The sequence below is a fragment of the Diceros bicornis genome, unplaced genomic scaffold, assembly GCF_020826845.1.
Source record: "Diceros bicornis minor isolate mBicDic1 unplaced genomic scaffold, mDicBic1.mat.cur scaffold_268_ctg1, whole genome shotgun sequence".
In the NCBI taxonomy this organism is placed as follows: domain Eukaryota; kingdom Metazoa; phylum Chordata; class Mammalia; order Perissodactyla; family Rhinocerotidae; genus Diceros; species Diceros bicornis.
Window position 1 is genome coordinate 369,055 of NW_026691144.1, and position 16,309 is coordinate 385,363.

The window sequence follows — 16,309 nt, forward strand, 5'->3', positions numbered from 1 at the left end:
AACACATTAAACACTCTGATGAATACATAATCACCAACTGGGATCAACGTTCTGAAGCAAATGATCAAGGTACCATAAGGGCATATAAAAACTGGACCTGACTTAACCTGCGGGCAGAGGTGGTGTCATAAATATTTCTCTGAGGACATGATCCTTGAGCTGAGAAATAGAAAAGCATTAACTAAATGAAGGGGAGATTGGTGGTGAAAAGAGTTTTAATTAGAGGAGAAAAACAAGTGTTATGGCCCTGTAGAAGTAACCGGGCAATTTCAAGCAACTGGAAGAAAGAATGGATAGGAATAAAAAAATGGATGAAGAATGGTATGAAGTTAGGCTAGAGAGGGGACCAGGGACCACATTGTGCAGGATTATGTAGGTCATTGCAATGGACTGAATGTTTATGTCCTCCAGAAAGTCATATGTTGAAATCTTAACTCTCAATTTGATGGTATTAGGAGGTGAGGACTTTGGGAGGTAATTAGGTCATGAGGGTAGAATCTATATAAAGAGATTAGTGCCCTTATAGAAGGGACCCCATAGAGATCTCTGGCTCTCTTTTTGCCACGTGAGGACACAGGAAGTCAGCAGTCTACAACTTGCAAGAGGGCTTTCACCAGAACCCAGCCATATTAAGACCCTGACCTTGGATGTCCAGCCTCCAGAACTGTGAGGAATAAATTTCTCTTATTTATAAGCAACCCAGTCCACGGTACTTTGGTAGAGTCTAACTAAGACAGTCATGTTAAACATTTTTGTATTTATCCTAAAGCTAGTGAGGAGTATTGGGAAACTCAACTAGCGATCTGGTAGAGGCAGGATCCTCAACTTTTCTAGAAAGGAGACTGGGAAGGAATAAGAGGAAAGATAGAGGGGAAATGAAAGAGTAGTTTAACGAGAGCCAAAAGTACAAAGTTTCATCATGTCATATGGTCACTTGTAGATTATTTATGACCTTAGCTAGATTTATTCTGTGGAGTGAAAGGAGAACATTGAGAATGAGTGATTTGTGTGGAAAAGGAGACTGTGTTGAGAATCAGCACCTCTCCAAAACGTATATTGGTAAAGGGAAGAGGACAGATGGGGCAGAAACTGAAAGGGGATATGGGTTTCTGGGAAACCTTTATTAAGATGAGCTTATTTAAAAGTCCTTGGAAAGGATCTCGTTGAAAAGAAGTGGGACAGGATGGTTAGTTGAGAATACAGGAAGTAATATAATCCAAAATGCAAATAGTCTGATTGCCTCAGATAGGAGGAAGGACACTTCCTTTAAGGTAAGAACAGAGAGAAGGAAAGGAAGATAGATTTGCAACTGGAAGTCGGAGGTAAGGTTGTCTACTGAGAATGAAGGGGACTATGTGTAAGATCCATGGTTTGAGAAGAGTGGAAGAGATTTGGAATAGTCACTAGGGAAAGAGAGTTGACAGAGAATGTGTAAGTTAGGATTGGTACATTTTAAAGGCTTTTAGTTATGAATTTATAGTGATGCCAGGTTAGTCTAGCATAGCTTTCTATAGCAGTATTCAGCTGCTCAATTAAGTGAATGGTGAAATGGGGTAATAGATTGGTGCAGGATTGAGATTTTTCTAGAAAGGTGCAGAAACAATACAACAATAAACATATTTCAAGGAAGTTTAGGATATTAGTGATTTTGGGAGGGATGATGAATCACAGTGAATACAAAAGGAAGTGATGTAGGGAAAGGGCTAAAGGCCTCATGGCACTGTACATCCTGACGAGATTGAAAAATAATTGCGGGAGATGAAGTGAACGTAATTGAACAAGCAAACTGAAAGAAGATGAGGTAGTATTCAGAGAGGTGGATGTTTCAATTTTCGATTATTGATAATAGAAAATGTCAGATGATGGAAGGATCAGCATGGCCGTTCCTTTATGGAAGGGAAGTAAAAAAACTGAGGAGCCAAGTAGTGGATGAATTATCGACGTGTATAGTTAAGACGCACAGGAATTACAAATTTTGTGGTCAGGTAGTCATATCTTTGGTGAATAATGGAAAAGGACCGAGATGAGGTCTGTATATAACAGTGACTAGAAGAGGGAGAAGGTGACATTGCCAAATTATACAAGCTTCAAATAAGCAAAATTTTAAAAACGAGTGTTTAGAAATAGCAGTGGGATGTCAGAAGGAGTGTAAATGAATCAACAGCAATTATGTACGTGGACTGTGGGGAAAAGAGTGGTTTCAGATAGAACGCAGAATTTGAGAGAATGCTCTGCGAAGAAGTTGAGAGTTTGCAATTGTCTATCAGAAGTTCCAGCGTTCTCAGTGAAAGGGGTTGGATCGGAGGCTATGAAATGATGGCGAGAGTTCTTAACACCTTTATAAATGATTTCCAATGACCTACTTCTAAATAATTTTAACGTTCTATGACTAATTCATCATTTATACTCTACTTTCAAGTTGTCCCTAAGGTCCTTAATGTTATTTTATTTATTTTTTTGTTTATTGCAGTAACATTGGTTTATAACATTGTATAAATTTCAGGTGTACATCATTATACCTCTATTTCTGCATAGATTACATCATGTTCACCACCGAAATACTAATTACAACCCATCACCACACACATCTGCCGAATTATCCCTTTCGCCCTCTCCCCTCCCCCCTTCCCCTCTGGTAACCACCAATCCAGTCTCTGTCTCTATGTGTTTGTTTATTGCTGTTATTATCTAATACTTAATGAAGGAAATCATAAGGTATTTGACCTTCTCCCTATGACTTATTTCGCTTTGCGTAATACCCTCAATGTCCATCCATGTTGTCACAAATGGCTGGATTTCATCATTTCTTATGGCTGAGTAGTATTCCATTGTGTATATATACCACATCTTCTTTAACCATTCGTCCCTTGATGGGCACTTAGGTTGCTTCCAAGTCTTGGCTATTGTGAATAATGCTGCAATGAACACAGGGGTGCATGTATCTTTATGCATTGGTGTTTTCAAGTTCTTTGGGTAAATACCCAGCAGTGGAATAGCTGGATCATATGGTAGTTCTATCCTTGATTTTTTGAGGATTCTCCATACTGTTTTCCATAGTGGCTGCACCAGTTTTCACTCCCACCAACAGTGTATGAGAGTTCCCTTCTCTCCACATCCTCTCCAACATATGATGTTTCCTGTCTTGTTAATTATAACCATTCTGACTGGTGTGAGGTAATATCTCGTTGAAGTTTTGATTTGCATTTCCCTGATAGTTAATGATTTTGTAGATCTTTTCATGTGTCTGTTGGCCATCTGTGTATCTACAGTGGAGAAAAGAAAGTCTCTTCAACCATAGTGTTTGAAAACTGGGTAGCCACATGCAAAAAAATGAAAGTAGACCCTTACCTTACACCATACACAAAAATTAACTCCAAATGGATTAAAGACTTGAATGTAAGACCTGAAACTATGAAACTTCTAGAAGAAAACCTAGGCAGTATGCTCTTCGACATCGGTCTTAGCAACATATTTTCAAGCACCATGTCTGACCGGGCAAGAGAAACAATAGAAAAAATAAACAAATGGGACTACATCAAACTAAAAAGCTTCTGCACAGCCAAGGAAACCACCAACAAAATGAAAAGACAACCTAACAATTGGGAGAAGATATTTGAAAACCATACATCTGATAATGGCTCTATCTCCAAAATATATAAAGAACTCATGCATCTCAACAACAAAAAAAAACTACTAACCCAATTAAAAAATGGGCAAAAGACCTGAACAGATATTTCTCCAAAGAAGATATACAGAAGGCCCTTAATTTTAATAGTTCCTTTTCTAAAATAGAAAAACCAAAAAGTGAGATGGATATTTAATAGGTTTTTTTTGTCTCTTTTAAAAAATATATTGAAGTTATTATAGCCATTTTCTAAATGTTAACATCTAAACCCTGAGAGACCTTTGGTCTATGTCTGGCAAGTGTCTGACATATTGTAGCACTTTTACGCGTGTAGGATCAAAGTTAATATATAGTGCTTCTTCTGAAAGTTTTAAATTATAAATTGCTCTTTAGAGCATATGTTCACAAAAAATGGCATGTAAAATTCAATTTAATGGTTGAATTGTGAAAGTTTCATGTTGACATTGTATCAGTAAAGATAGTTTTTCTTTTCTTTTGTTTTTAGTACCACATGTCTTTAAAATGGAAGAGAGTGAAGATGGTATCAGGATACTGTTGTAAACAAAATGGAGAAAGTGATTATGATGGTGATGGTCAATTTCTGGCTCAAGAGGGCTTCATAATTTCAAGAAACTTGATTAATATAAAACCCCTATTAATGTCTATGAATATTAGAGAATTTTAAGCTTGTCTGGAAAGCATTTGTCTTAAAATGTCAAAGATTTGCAGGCATTTAGGAGAGAGAATGTCTGAGATTGTTGGCCTGAATTGATCCTGAACAGAGTATCTGGGAAACAGAAAACACCGTCTCCATTTTCTTCCAAATTCAAGAATTGATATAGTTAGTAATTGTTATAACTCTCATATTATTGTTAGTGTGAATCACAGGGTTGTTATGTTAGAAGACCTTACAAGCCCTTAGGAAACAAAAAAATTATTAAGCTTTTCTGGTATCTTATTGATTGTAAGTAGAAAAATACATTTCCAGACACGATTTGCTAGTTTTCTTAAAATTTGTACCACGTGATAAGTGTTCATCTCCTTATTTGTTTCTCTGTATCTGACCTCTGCAGTGACACTTTGCCAATTTGTCTTTTTTCTCAGGAAAGCTGAAAATTAAGTGGGTTGCAATTATGACTATCTTGTCAGCAAACATTGTGCTTCCAACTGCATCGTACACTTTGTTCAGTTGCCAAAGAATAGTACATGTATTCCAATTATTCAGAAGTATGTAATGCTTATTATATATTCTTCTAGTATTGTTACATTTCATAAAGGTCTTTTGATGGAACTCACCTACATTGGAAAGTATTTTCCTTCCCCAAATTGCCAACTGTGTTTCCCATGTTGCTAACTCTTGCTACTTGCCACCTGCAATTCTCATGATGGCTTTATGTTGTTGATGTAAAATCACTCATAGCAGATTTTGCAAGGCTGTTCATATAACATGACAAAATTGATGGTGAAAATAAAATTATTGATTCATGTAATAATATAGTAAAGCCTGATATGTTATTTTATGATGGAGGTTATATAATTTTATCAAAACCAGACAGAGTGCAAAGACCTGTACAGAAATGGTATCATTCATAAATAAAACAATCCTAAATATAAAATGTAGTTATAAAGACGTGGAAAAAAATTACCAAAATTCATTTTCTCAAAATAAAATATTTGCTGTCTCATAAAGTAGTGTTTAGTTTCTTAAAAATGACTTCTTACTTTCATTACATTCTTTCTCTTTCCTTCAGGTGTCTGATCTAAGCCCATAAGTTTTATGATCAGTATTTCATTCCTGGTTTATTTAATGGTGTTATTTTCCCATAGTTATTCACAGTTATTATATTCGTTGGGGTATAGAATTTTGAGAATAACCTAAAATCTAGACACTATAATAAAAATGAACATGATCTGCATTGTCTGTCTCTTGAGTGTGCTCGGGGGCTTCACTCTCAAACCCATGAGCACCTGATTGTACCTCTCAACATGAGTGCATTGTTGTAAATTAAGAATGATGATTTTTTTATGAATCAGTTCAAGCCCAGTTCTCCTTTACACTCTGATCAACTTACATGTGTCATCAATAAATATTTATCCTATTCTATTTCTTCCATATTCTGTACCATGTTATTCCAAATCCCACAATTATTCCAAAGTAGAGTTGCCAGATTCAGAAAACAAAAATGCAAGAAACTCAGTTAAACTTGAATTTCAGTTAAACAACAAATTTTTGTGTGTGTATAAGCAGGCAATATTTGTGTATTTGCGTGCAAAATTTTTCTGCAATATTTGGGACATATTTCTACTAAAAAAATATTTGTTTATATCTGAAATTGAAATGTAAGTAAGCCCCTTGTATTCTGCCTGGTAACTCCAATTCATGGGATCTATTGTCCTCCCCAATCCAGGCTCAGCATCAGTTAACTCAGGAGCCTCACTTGAGTGAGAACAGGAACCAGACAAGGATGCACACTCTCACCACTCTTATTTGACATAGTACTGGAAGTCCTAGCCAGAGCAATCAGTCAAGAAAAAGAAATAAAAGGGACCCAAATTGGAAAGTAAGAAGTGAAACTGTCAGTATTTGCAGATGACATGATTTTATATAGAGAAAACCCTAAAGAATCCACCAGAAAACTTTTAGAAGTAATAAACGAATACGGTAAAGTTGCCTTCACATTTATATTTATACTTCAAGTAACCTTGAAAACACAACCAAACATTCACCAACCTCAAAAGAAGAATATGAAGGAATGTTAGGTTTTTTTCTTTATTTTGATGTTATACATGTGATTTTTTCTAAACTCTAGATTGAATTAATTGGAGACAATATTGCTGCTTGCATCCAGGGAAAGTGATACATGAAAATAATTTTTAAAATTCTTTAGTGAAATTTTCACAATAGGTTCTGATGTTAGATATATCTTGCTTAAGAGTTAAAGGAGGTATGGAAACAAGGTGTCTGTTGACAGAAGAATGGATAAAAAATGTGATATATATACACATGTTGTATATAGATACATATACAAAAGAATGTCATTCGGCCTTAAAAACAAGGAAATCCTTCTATTTGTGCCAACATGGATGAACTTGGAGTTCATTATGCACAGTGAAATAAGCAAAACGAAGGACGACAAATACTCTTTGGTATCATTTATGTGTGAAAAATATAAGAAAATCATTCAATCTTATAGAAACAGAGAGTTGAATGTGTTTTCCAGGGACTGCGGTGTGGGGGAAATAGAGAGAAATTAGTAAAAGCGTACAAACATTCAGTTATAAGATAAATAAATTCTGGGAACCTAATGTATAACAGGGTGCAACTATAGTCAATAACACTGTATTTTTTAATTGAAATTTGTTAAGAGGGTAGAAAATAAATGTCCTCACCAAAGTATGTATGTATATAAGTATGCATGAATAAATAAATACATAAATAGGTAAATAAATAAATAAATAAATAAACATCTCATCACTTAAAACAGAAGAGTTAAAGGGAATAATCTTTACTACTGGTGACCTAAGTATTTTTCAAGTTTTTGGTGTGTGTTCCTGTGTGAAGGACAGTCTCAAGAAAAGGATCAATGTTTGTTCATTTTGATGCCACCACATGGATATCATAAGGTGGAGAAAAGTTGTGTTTATGCTCTTGATAATTTAGTTGAACTTTAGAAATTCCCTACTGAGATGAAGAGAGTTTTCATAAAGGGTATGTGAGATGGAAACTAACCTGAGAGAGAGTCAAGACGATTTTGAGGAGATAATATTAAGAGGACTTATGCTAAGCATGATAATAGCCCCCAAAATATATCAACATATTGCTTCTCAGTACCTATCAATATATTAGATTATTTGAAGAAGAATTAAACTTGTAGGTTGAATTAAAGTTATTAATAAACTGACTTTAAGATAGATTAACTTGGATTATCTGGATGGGCACAATGTAATCACAAAGGGCCTTAACTGTGGAACAATGGGTCAAGAGACACAGTGCCTGAGTGATGCTATGTAAAAAAGACTCAATTGTTTATTGCTGGCTTTGAAATTATAAGGGGCCTACAAGCCAAGAAATATGTGGCCTCTATAAGTGTGATAAGTAAAGGAAATAGATTATCCCTAAACTCTCCATATAGGAATGTAGCCCTGCAGAGACCTTGACTTTAAACTAGTGAAATCTTTTCAGGCTTCAGACTGCCAAAACTGTAGATAAAAATTTTCTGTTGTTTAAATCATCAAGTTATTAGTAAATTATTACAGAAGTAACAGTAAACAAATATAGGATTTGAATATTGTCATGTCCCATTAGGACTTTTTAAAAAAACAGATTGACATTAAGGGACTCCAGTCTCCTTTCACTTGAAATCCCCCAAAAATTGCTTAAAATTCTTGAAATTACTCCATTATCTCTCCCAAGCGTTGGTTATAGAAAATAAGTCAGAATTTTACAAATTCCAGAAAACGTGGAAACATTCTCTTTTGTTTTGGTGAATCTTTTCCCACTTACTTCACTTCACTTGCACAAAAAACACTGAATAATTTTTCTGTGCCTATCACTGTTATGGGTGGTAAATATTAAACAAAAGAAGGAAAAATAGCAAAGAAATGCTTACTAAAGAGGAATACCCAGGAATTAAAGAAGTATAGATAGTGGACACCTTACTCAGACATGATTATGAGTCAAAATGTAATATGTAGGTTTTACATACCTATTATTTCTCAAATCTATTATAATATTACACATGTAAAATAATAGTGAGGCTGATTATTTTAGAATTTATAGGAGATATTTAGGATATATCAAAAATTATTGGATGAAATAAAAATTATGATAAATATGACTTTGACCAAGAAATAAATAATGTTGATGTTTTTTATTTTTTTCAGACAAACAAAATATACGTTTCATCTTTGCCATTAAGATGAACACACTTTCCACTCACGTTACCATTAAGAAAAGCTTCTTTTCCAAGCTGGCATTGGATCCTCAATGAACAGCTTCCTCCTTTTCTTCTGAATCTTCACAATTCTGTGTCTTAGGCAGAAGTCTACATACTTCACCAACAGTCCCCTGACCCTCATGTGCATACTGATGCTTCTCATTTTAGTATTTTTGGTGTCGCCAGACATTTTAGTAACTAAATTTTTGGAAGGACTGCAAATGTAAGGTGTATTTTCTTGTAAGCAGGGTGATTAGATGTATCTCCATCTGTAGTCCTCCTGAGCATGCTCTCGGCCATTACCATCAGCCCAGGCACATCCTGGTTGTCTAGGTGGAAACATAAATTCACAAATTAAATTGTGCATATTTTCTTCTTCTTATGGTCCTTATGTGTATCTTGCAATGGTAACCTGATCTACACTGTTGCTTCTTCCAATGTGACCCAGACTAATCTTCTGATTCTCAGTAAACACTGCTCACTTTACCCAGTGATCTCTACTCATCAGTGGCCTGTTTCCCACTCTGATATCCAGAGACTACTTCTTTGTAGGAATTATGCTGGTCCCAAGTATGTATATGATGATTCACTTATTCAGGCATCCGTTATGGCCCCAGCACATTCACAGCAACAGCCTCTCCCCAAAAGCCTCTAGAGAGAAAAGGGCCACCCAGACCATCCTTCTGCTGGTGAGTTTCTTTGTGATCATGTACTAAGTGGACATCATCTTTTCATCCTCTTCATCCTTGTTATGAGAAGATGATCCAGTCTTCTCAGATGTCCAGTGGCTTGTGCTCAATCTCTATGCTGCTTCCTATGCTTTGGTGTTAATCGGTTCTGACAAAAGCATAGTCAACATTTAAAAAATTAGGTTGTAAAGGTAACATCAATTTTTAACATTTCCAATGAAAATTAGTCTTGACAATAGATCCTCTGTCATCAATTAAAATTACTGCTAGGAGCCTGCACCATGGTGTATTGGTTAATTTGGTGTGCTCCACTTCGGTGGCCCAGGTTCATGGGTTTCAGTCCCAGGAGGAAACCTACGGCCCTCATCAGCCATTCTGAGACAATGACCCACATACAAAATAGAGGAAGATTGGCACAGATGTTAGTTCAGGGCTAATGTTCCTCAAGTAAAAAAAAGAGGAAGATTGGAAACAGGTGTGAGCTCAGGGCAACTCTTCACTAGCAAAAAAAAATAAAAATTATTGCTAGCACAGATTTTGCCCTCTGATTTAACTAAAATGTATGGAATTATAGTTTAATATATCTAGATACCGAAACCTGTGATAGAAATTTCTTTGTGTTTATTTCATTCTGTATTCAACTTGTTTGGATATTCTCATATGTTTACAAGTTTCCTACACTTTTATTTTGATTTTCAAATCTTCATAGAGGGAAAATTTTTGTTCATGTTCAAGTGTACACTTTAGAAGCTTCTTTGGAAATCAAATTTTTACTTGTGAAATTATTTTGTTTTACACTTGTTCATTTAAAATATTTTAGCTAACTATTGAATTCTAGCTTGAATATGTTTTTCCCCTGAACACTTAATGTTTTATTTCTATGGATTATGGCTATTAAAACTGGAGAAGTTCAGGGGCCTGCCTGGTGGCATAGTGGTTAAGTTCATGTGTTCCACTTTAGTGGCCTGGGGTTCACGGGTTCGGATCCCAGTCATGGACCTACACCCTGCTCCTCAAGTCATGCTGTGACAGCATCACACATGCAAAATAGACGGAGATTGACACAGATGTTAGCTCAGGGCCAATCTTCCTCACCAAAAAAACACCAAAAATAAAAAAAACAGTGGAGAATTCGTTGTCATCTTTGTAGGATATCTCTCCTGTTACTACTTTCAAGCATGTTTCTTCTCTTTGTGTTAGGACGTTTGACTCATATTTTTGTTCCACTATTTCTCTTTATTTATTTATTTTATGATGCAAAACATTTATGGATAGAAAGACCCGTGTCTGATTTCAATTTTAGAAATATATAGATAATTGTTTATTTCATTGTTTCTTTTCATTCTGTCTCTCTTTTAAATTTCAGTTTTATAGAGGTAAAATTGACAAATAAAGTTGTAATATATTTAAAGTGTACATTATGATGATTTAATATACCTATACATTGTAAAAGGATCCCCCCATCTAGTTAATTAACACATCCATCCCTTGACACATTTATCTCCTTTTATTGTTGAGAATATTTAAGCTCTACTCTCTTAGCAAGTTTCAATTATACAATACAGTGTTAGCAACCATAGTCACCATGATTTACATTATATCCTCAGAACTTATTTGTATTAGAGATGAAAATTTGTACTCATTTACCAACATCTCCCTATTTCCCCCAACCCCAGCCCACTTTTCAACTCTCTGTTTCTATAAGTTTGACTTTTTTATTCAGATTCCACATATAAACAATATCAGGCATTGCCTTTTTCTCTTTGGCTTGTTTTGTTTAGCATAGTGCCCTCGTATTCTATCCATGTTGTTGAAAATAGCAAGATTTTGTTCTTACTCATGATTGAATAATATTCTATGGTATACACCACATCTTTACCCATTCATCTGTTGATAGATACTTCGATTGCTTTCATATTTTGCCTACTGTTAATAATGCTACAATAATCACGAGAGTGTAGATATCTCTTCAAGATTCTGTTTTCATCTCCTTTGGATACATACCTAGAAGTGGGATTGCCTAATATTAGTGGGATTTCTTTGATTATTAGTTATAATGAGCGCCTTTCATGTACTTGGACATTTGCATATCTTCCTCTGCCCATTTCTTAATCAGCTTGTTTGGCTTTTTATTTTTGCTATTGAGTTTTCTGTGTTCTTTATGTAATTTGGATATTAACCTCTTATCAAACATACAATTTGAAAATATTTTATCCCATTCCATAAGTTTCCTTTTTTTTTTTAGTGGTTTTCTTTTTTTTGCAGAAGATTTCTAGTTTCAGTAGTCCAGATTGTTTAGTTTTTTTCTTTTTTTGCTTGTGCTTTTGCTGTCAAATCCAAAACATTGTTGTTAAGATTGACGTCAAGGCACATTCCCTTTATATATTCTCTAAATCTCATGATGCAGTTAGATATGTTTTCTTTATTCTCTCTGCAGTCATCAAGTCTCTCTAACTGAAGTTGTGTTGCATTCGACTGTGTCTTTCTGTGTTCTGCACTTTGAATGGATTCACTCTGCTTAATATTCCCGTTCACTCATCTTCTCATCATCTTGATCTAATTTAATGTTTAAGCCATACATTAAAATTTTTAACTTAAAATATTTTTAACTCTTTAATTTATATATTTTTTCCAAGTATAGTTTGTCAAATATTTTTTTTATCTTTCCTCATTATTTGATTTCCAATATTTCCATTTTTGTTTGTTTTAAAATTTTAAACATAATTCTAACATCTATTTTTACAGGCCCTTTTTCCTTAAGTTGTTTTCCTGTGTGTTTCCTAATTTCCTATTGTGCTCTCACACGTCGGAGACCTTCCATGGGGAATTGCTCTTGTCTGGATCTGTTTGATTTGAGTTGCTCTGGAATCAAGGTGGACGCCCCACCCAGATAGAAGGGCTGTGTGATCACCCAGCATCTGGAGGAAGAACTGACTTCCCTGTTTCATTACTACTCTGGATAATTTGTTTTGTTTACTTCTGTTCCTGTAAAGTTCCCACAAGTTCATTTCAATTCTGTGGGACCTTTTAATGATTATTGTAACTTCCTAAAGATTTTCCATTGTCAGAAAGAGATTTCTTCTCTGTTGTTCTTCAAAATTACAGACATCGAAGTGATGCACATGAGTAAAATATTTCACACAGATATTTTGTGAGAGGTAACAGTGCCTTGAGTTGTTGAAATCTTGAGTTTCTTGATTGAGGCACATACACCCTGCAATATACCATATGACTGTAAGTTGCAGAGTGTGCTTATTATATTTTTATGTTTAATTGAACAAATATTTAATAAGAACCTACTTTCTGTCAAATACTGTGCTAAGCACCAAAACTTCATGTTCCCACAGCACAGCAATATGCTCAGAAATTAAAACCAAGAATGGAGTCATTGTCACAACCTCATAAACTGAGGGCAGGTAGGAAGGGGATAAAGTAGATGCAAGTGATTCCCGTGCCAGAAAATGCACCCACCAGAAACTTTTTTCCACTGGACAAGTCTCCACTAAGTGGTTGTTTTAAAGCATTTCAATATCTATTGAGAAGAAAATTGTCATCTCTACATCTCATGCACTGGTGCCTGGTAGGCATTCAAATATTATGAACATGATTTTTAAAAATGCAGGTGTAAAGGATATTCATATTTGGACTATAAAACACTTTTTTCATTTAATATGGTTGCAATAACCCTTAAGAAATATATAGGAGCTAGTCCATTGGTGTAGTGGTTAAGTTTGTATGCTCTGCTTCTGTAGCCCAGGGATCACAAGTTTGGATCCCAGGTGCAGACCTACACACCACTCATCAAGCCATGCTGTGGCATCATCCCACATACAAAATAGAGGAAGATTGGCAACAGATGTTAGCTCAGGGCTACTTTTCTTCCCCGAAAAAAAAAAGGAAGATATAAATATCCCTGCTGTGACTGCATAAATATTTAAGGCAGACTTATTTCTGGATCCTTAAGCTAGATCCAGAAATCTAGCTTCTTCCAGAAATCTAACTTCTTCCAGAAATCTTCCGGTTGCCCACAATCTCGCAAGGCCAGAGAAGCAAGAGGAGATTTCTATTCTGGAGAGGAGAGAGCAGGTGACACAACTGGCTTGGAAACACAACAAATTGCACCTGCATTTACAGAAGCAACACAGAAAGGAGAATGTCCTAGTCCTATTTTGTCTCACACACACACTTGGGACTCATGTGGTCTCATCCCTGCCCTAGTTGTCCTTTTCCAACTTGGAGAGGCTTACACAGAAGTCATGGAGTTCATTGATCTTCCCGTCCAGCACCTCTAGGAGGTTCTTCAATTCTGCCTTCAGGTTGCATGGTTGCTAGTTACTTTCCTTAGTGACTGTCTTTAGAGAAAGCACTCGGTCTTCCAGGTGCTCTTGATTCTCGCTCTTTGCTGCCTCTAACTTCTCAGAGATGTATTCACACTCTGACATGAGCTGAGGTTTGATTTCACTTTGTTTTCAGAGGTCTTTTAACCCTGTCTCCTTTTCTCAGAGTTCTGACCACAGATCCTCAATTCTTCTCTTCAACTCGGTATTCTTCTCCTTCTCTATGTTTATCTCACTGCTTTATTCTTCCAAGTCTTCAATATTCTTCTATAGCCAGTCATTCTCTTCAAGGCAGATAAAGAGCTGCCCCTTCCACTGCTCCACACTAGCCACTGACTCCTGAAATGCCATGGGCAGCCAGATATTGCTCTCCTGCAGGGGCTGCAGCTTATTCTCCTATTTCTACACATTGGCAGCACTCTATGTCACAAATCAGCTTGTCCTTCTCAGACTTCAGCTGTGTGTGGAAGGTAGCCATATGAGAGGCCTTTTCATTGTGTACCCCATTGACACTGTAAACCTGAGTAGAGGGTGAAGTTCCACACCCAGATTCTTGGGAATGATTACTCAAGGATTTGATTTTCTCCTGGGACTTGTTTCTGGCTACTTTGGCTGCATCTTTTACCTCCTAAAATTTCTCTGCAAACTTTGTCAGCTGCTGTTCAGGGGAAAAACGCAAACCAAACACCACTTTGGCTCTACTGTTGGTCCACTGCCCAAACTTCTGTGATATTTTAATTAAAGTAATATTAAGTGTGCTTGTGTTGTTTATAATCACTTTGGCTCCTTACAAACTTAGGATCCAATACTTGTTTTTGTGACACCTAGAAGTAGGATATGGTGGCTTCCTGCTCACTTGCTGACACCCAGTTCTTGGTGATGGAGTCCACCTGGAAGACATGCTTGGATGGTGAAGATGGGCTGTTCTCTCATCTTCTGCACTGCTTTTCTCAGTTACTCCCCACGCAGCACATAAGGTGACCTGTGCCCACACGGCTCAGCGCTGGCACCTCTCAACTCTGTGAAGCTGCTGCTCTCGCCACCTCCAGGTGCAGCAGGGAATGTGCCACCAGGGGCAAGGTGATCAAGTTGCCCAGCTCCCTAATCAGTATCGTTACATATCCTCATGGTTTCCAGCACCAGGGCCCCCGATTGTGACTAATTTTTGGTATTTGAAAGTCATGTTATGTTGTGCACAAGTATCAAAGTGTTAAAGCTTCATTTTAGTGATGGGTAAGAGAAAATGTTCAGAATCCACGAATTTCCTGTCATATTAAGCTAGTAACTGGCAGAATTAGTCACCTGAATTCAGGCCCCTTGATTCCTTTCATTATGCTTCCACTTAACAGTTCTCTGATTCCTTAAAAGTAATCTTAATTTAGATATTTTATTTAATCCAGAAGTTATTTAAAAGAATGTTTTAAGTGAAATCAGCTGGAGGTCATATATTACTTTTTAAAAAATTTTTTGTTTATTGCAGTAACATTGGTTTATAACATTGTATAAATTTCAGGTGTACATCATTATACTTATATTTCTGCATAGATTACATCATGTTCACCACTCAAATACTAATTACAACCCATCACCACACACTTGTGCCGAATTATCCCTTTCACCACCTCCCTACCCACTTCCCCTCTGATAACCTAAGTGCCCATCAAGGGATGGATGGATAAAGAAGATGTGGTATATATACACAATGGAATACTACTCAGCCACAAGAAACGATGAAATCCAGCCATTTGTTACTACATATATTACTTTTTGTTTACAGTTTAATTGATAGTTTCTATTGTCATTTCAGAGTGGCTACTGCAGAGTTTCTGCTTTCATGAAATTGTTGACAATTTGAAGCCTAAAATCTTTCCATTTTTAAGGAGATTTCTCTGGATATTTAAAAATAACGTGTATCTTCTGTTTACTTGTTGAAAATACTGTCCATCTGTCTATCTACTCAACTACAGTAGTAAAACTCTTTAATAAAGTCATATAACCATCTTTAAGATCATTTATTTGTTGTATAACTCTGCACAATATAGTTGACATAGGTCTAATTGCTTATCTTTAGAAAATCCTAATTATTAGGATCACCCTTGGCTAGTGTCTGGGAATGTAGATTTTGAAATCGGCTTGCATGTTTTGTTATTGTTGACTTTTAAGTTTTCTTTGAATATTTTGAAAAACAGTCCTTTATCAAATATGACTTCTGCAAATATTTTCTCCCAATCTGTGGCTTCTCTTTTTGTTCTCTTGATAGTGTCTACAGGAGAATAAGAAACTTTAATTGTAATGAAACCTAGCTTATCAATTCTTTTATTCATGAATTGTGCCTTTAATGTCATATCTAAAAAGTCATTACAAAATTCATTTTTAGTTATGTTTTTATTTTTTTTTAATTTTATTTTTGTAAGGAAGATCAGCCCTGAGCTAACATCCATGCTAAACCTCCTCTTTTTGCTGAGGAAGACCAGCTCTGAGCTAACATGTATTGTCAATCCTCCTCCTTTTTTCCCCCAAAGCCTTAGTAGATAGCTGCATGTCATAGTTGCACATCCTTCTAGTTCCTGTATGTGGGACGTGGCCTCAGCATGGCTGTAGAAGCAGTGCATCAGTGCGCACCGAGGATCCGCACCCAGGCTGCCTGTAGCAGAGTGCACGCACTTAACTGCTAAGCCATAGGGCCGGCCCCACCAAATCCAAAGTCATCTAAATTTTTGC

General features: G+C 36.1%; 1 pseudogene; it reads right to left on the minus strand.

The window, feature by feature from the left end:
• Nucleotides 1-13,465: 13,465 nt before the first annotated feature.
• Nucleotides 13,466-14,521, minus strand: LOC131402797 (homer protein homolog 2-like; annotated as a pseudogene).
• Between the last annotated feature and the right edge of the window lie 1,788 nt (nucleotides 14,522-16,309).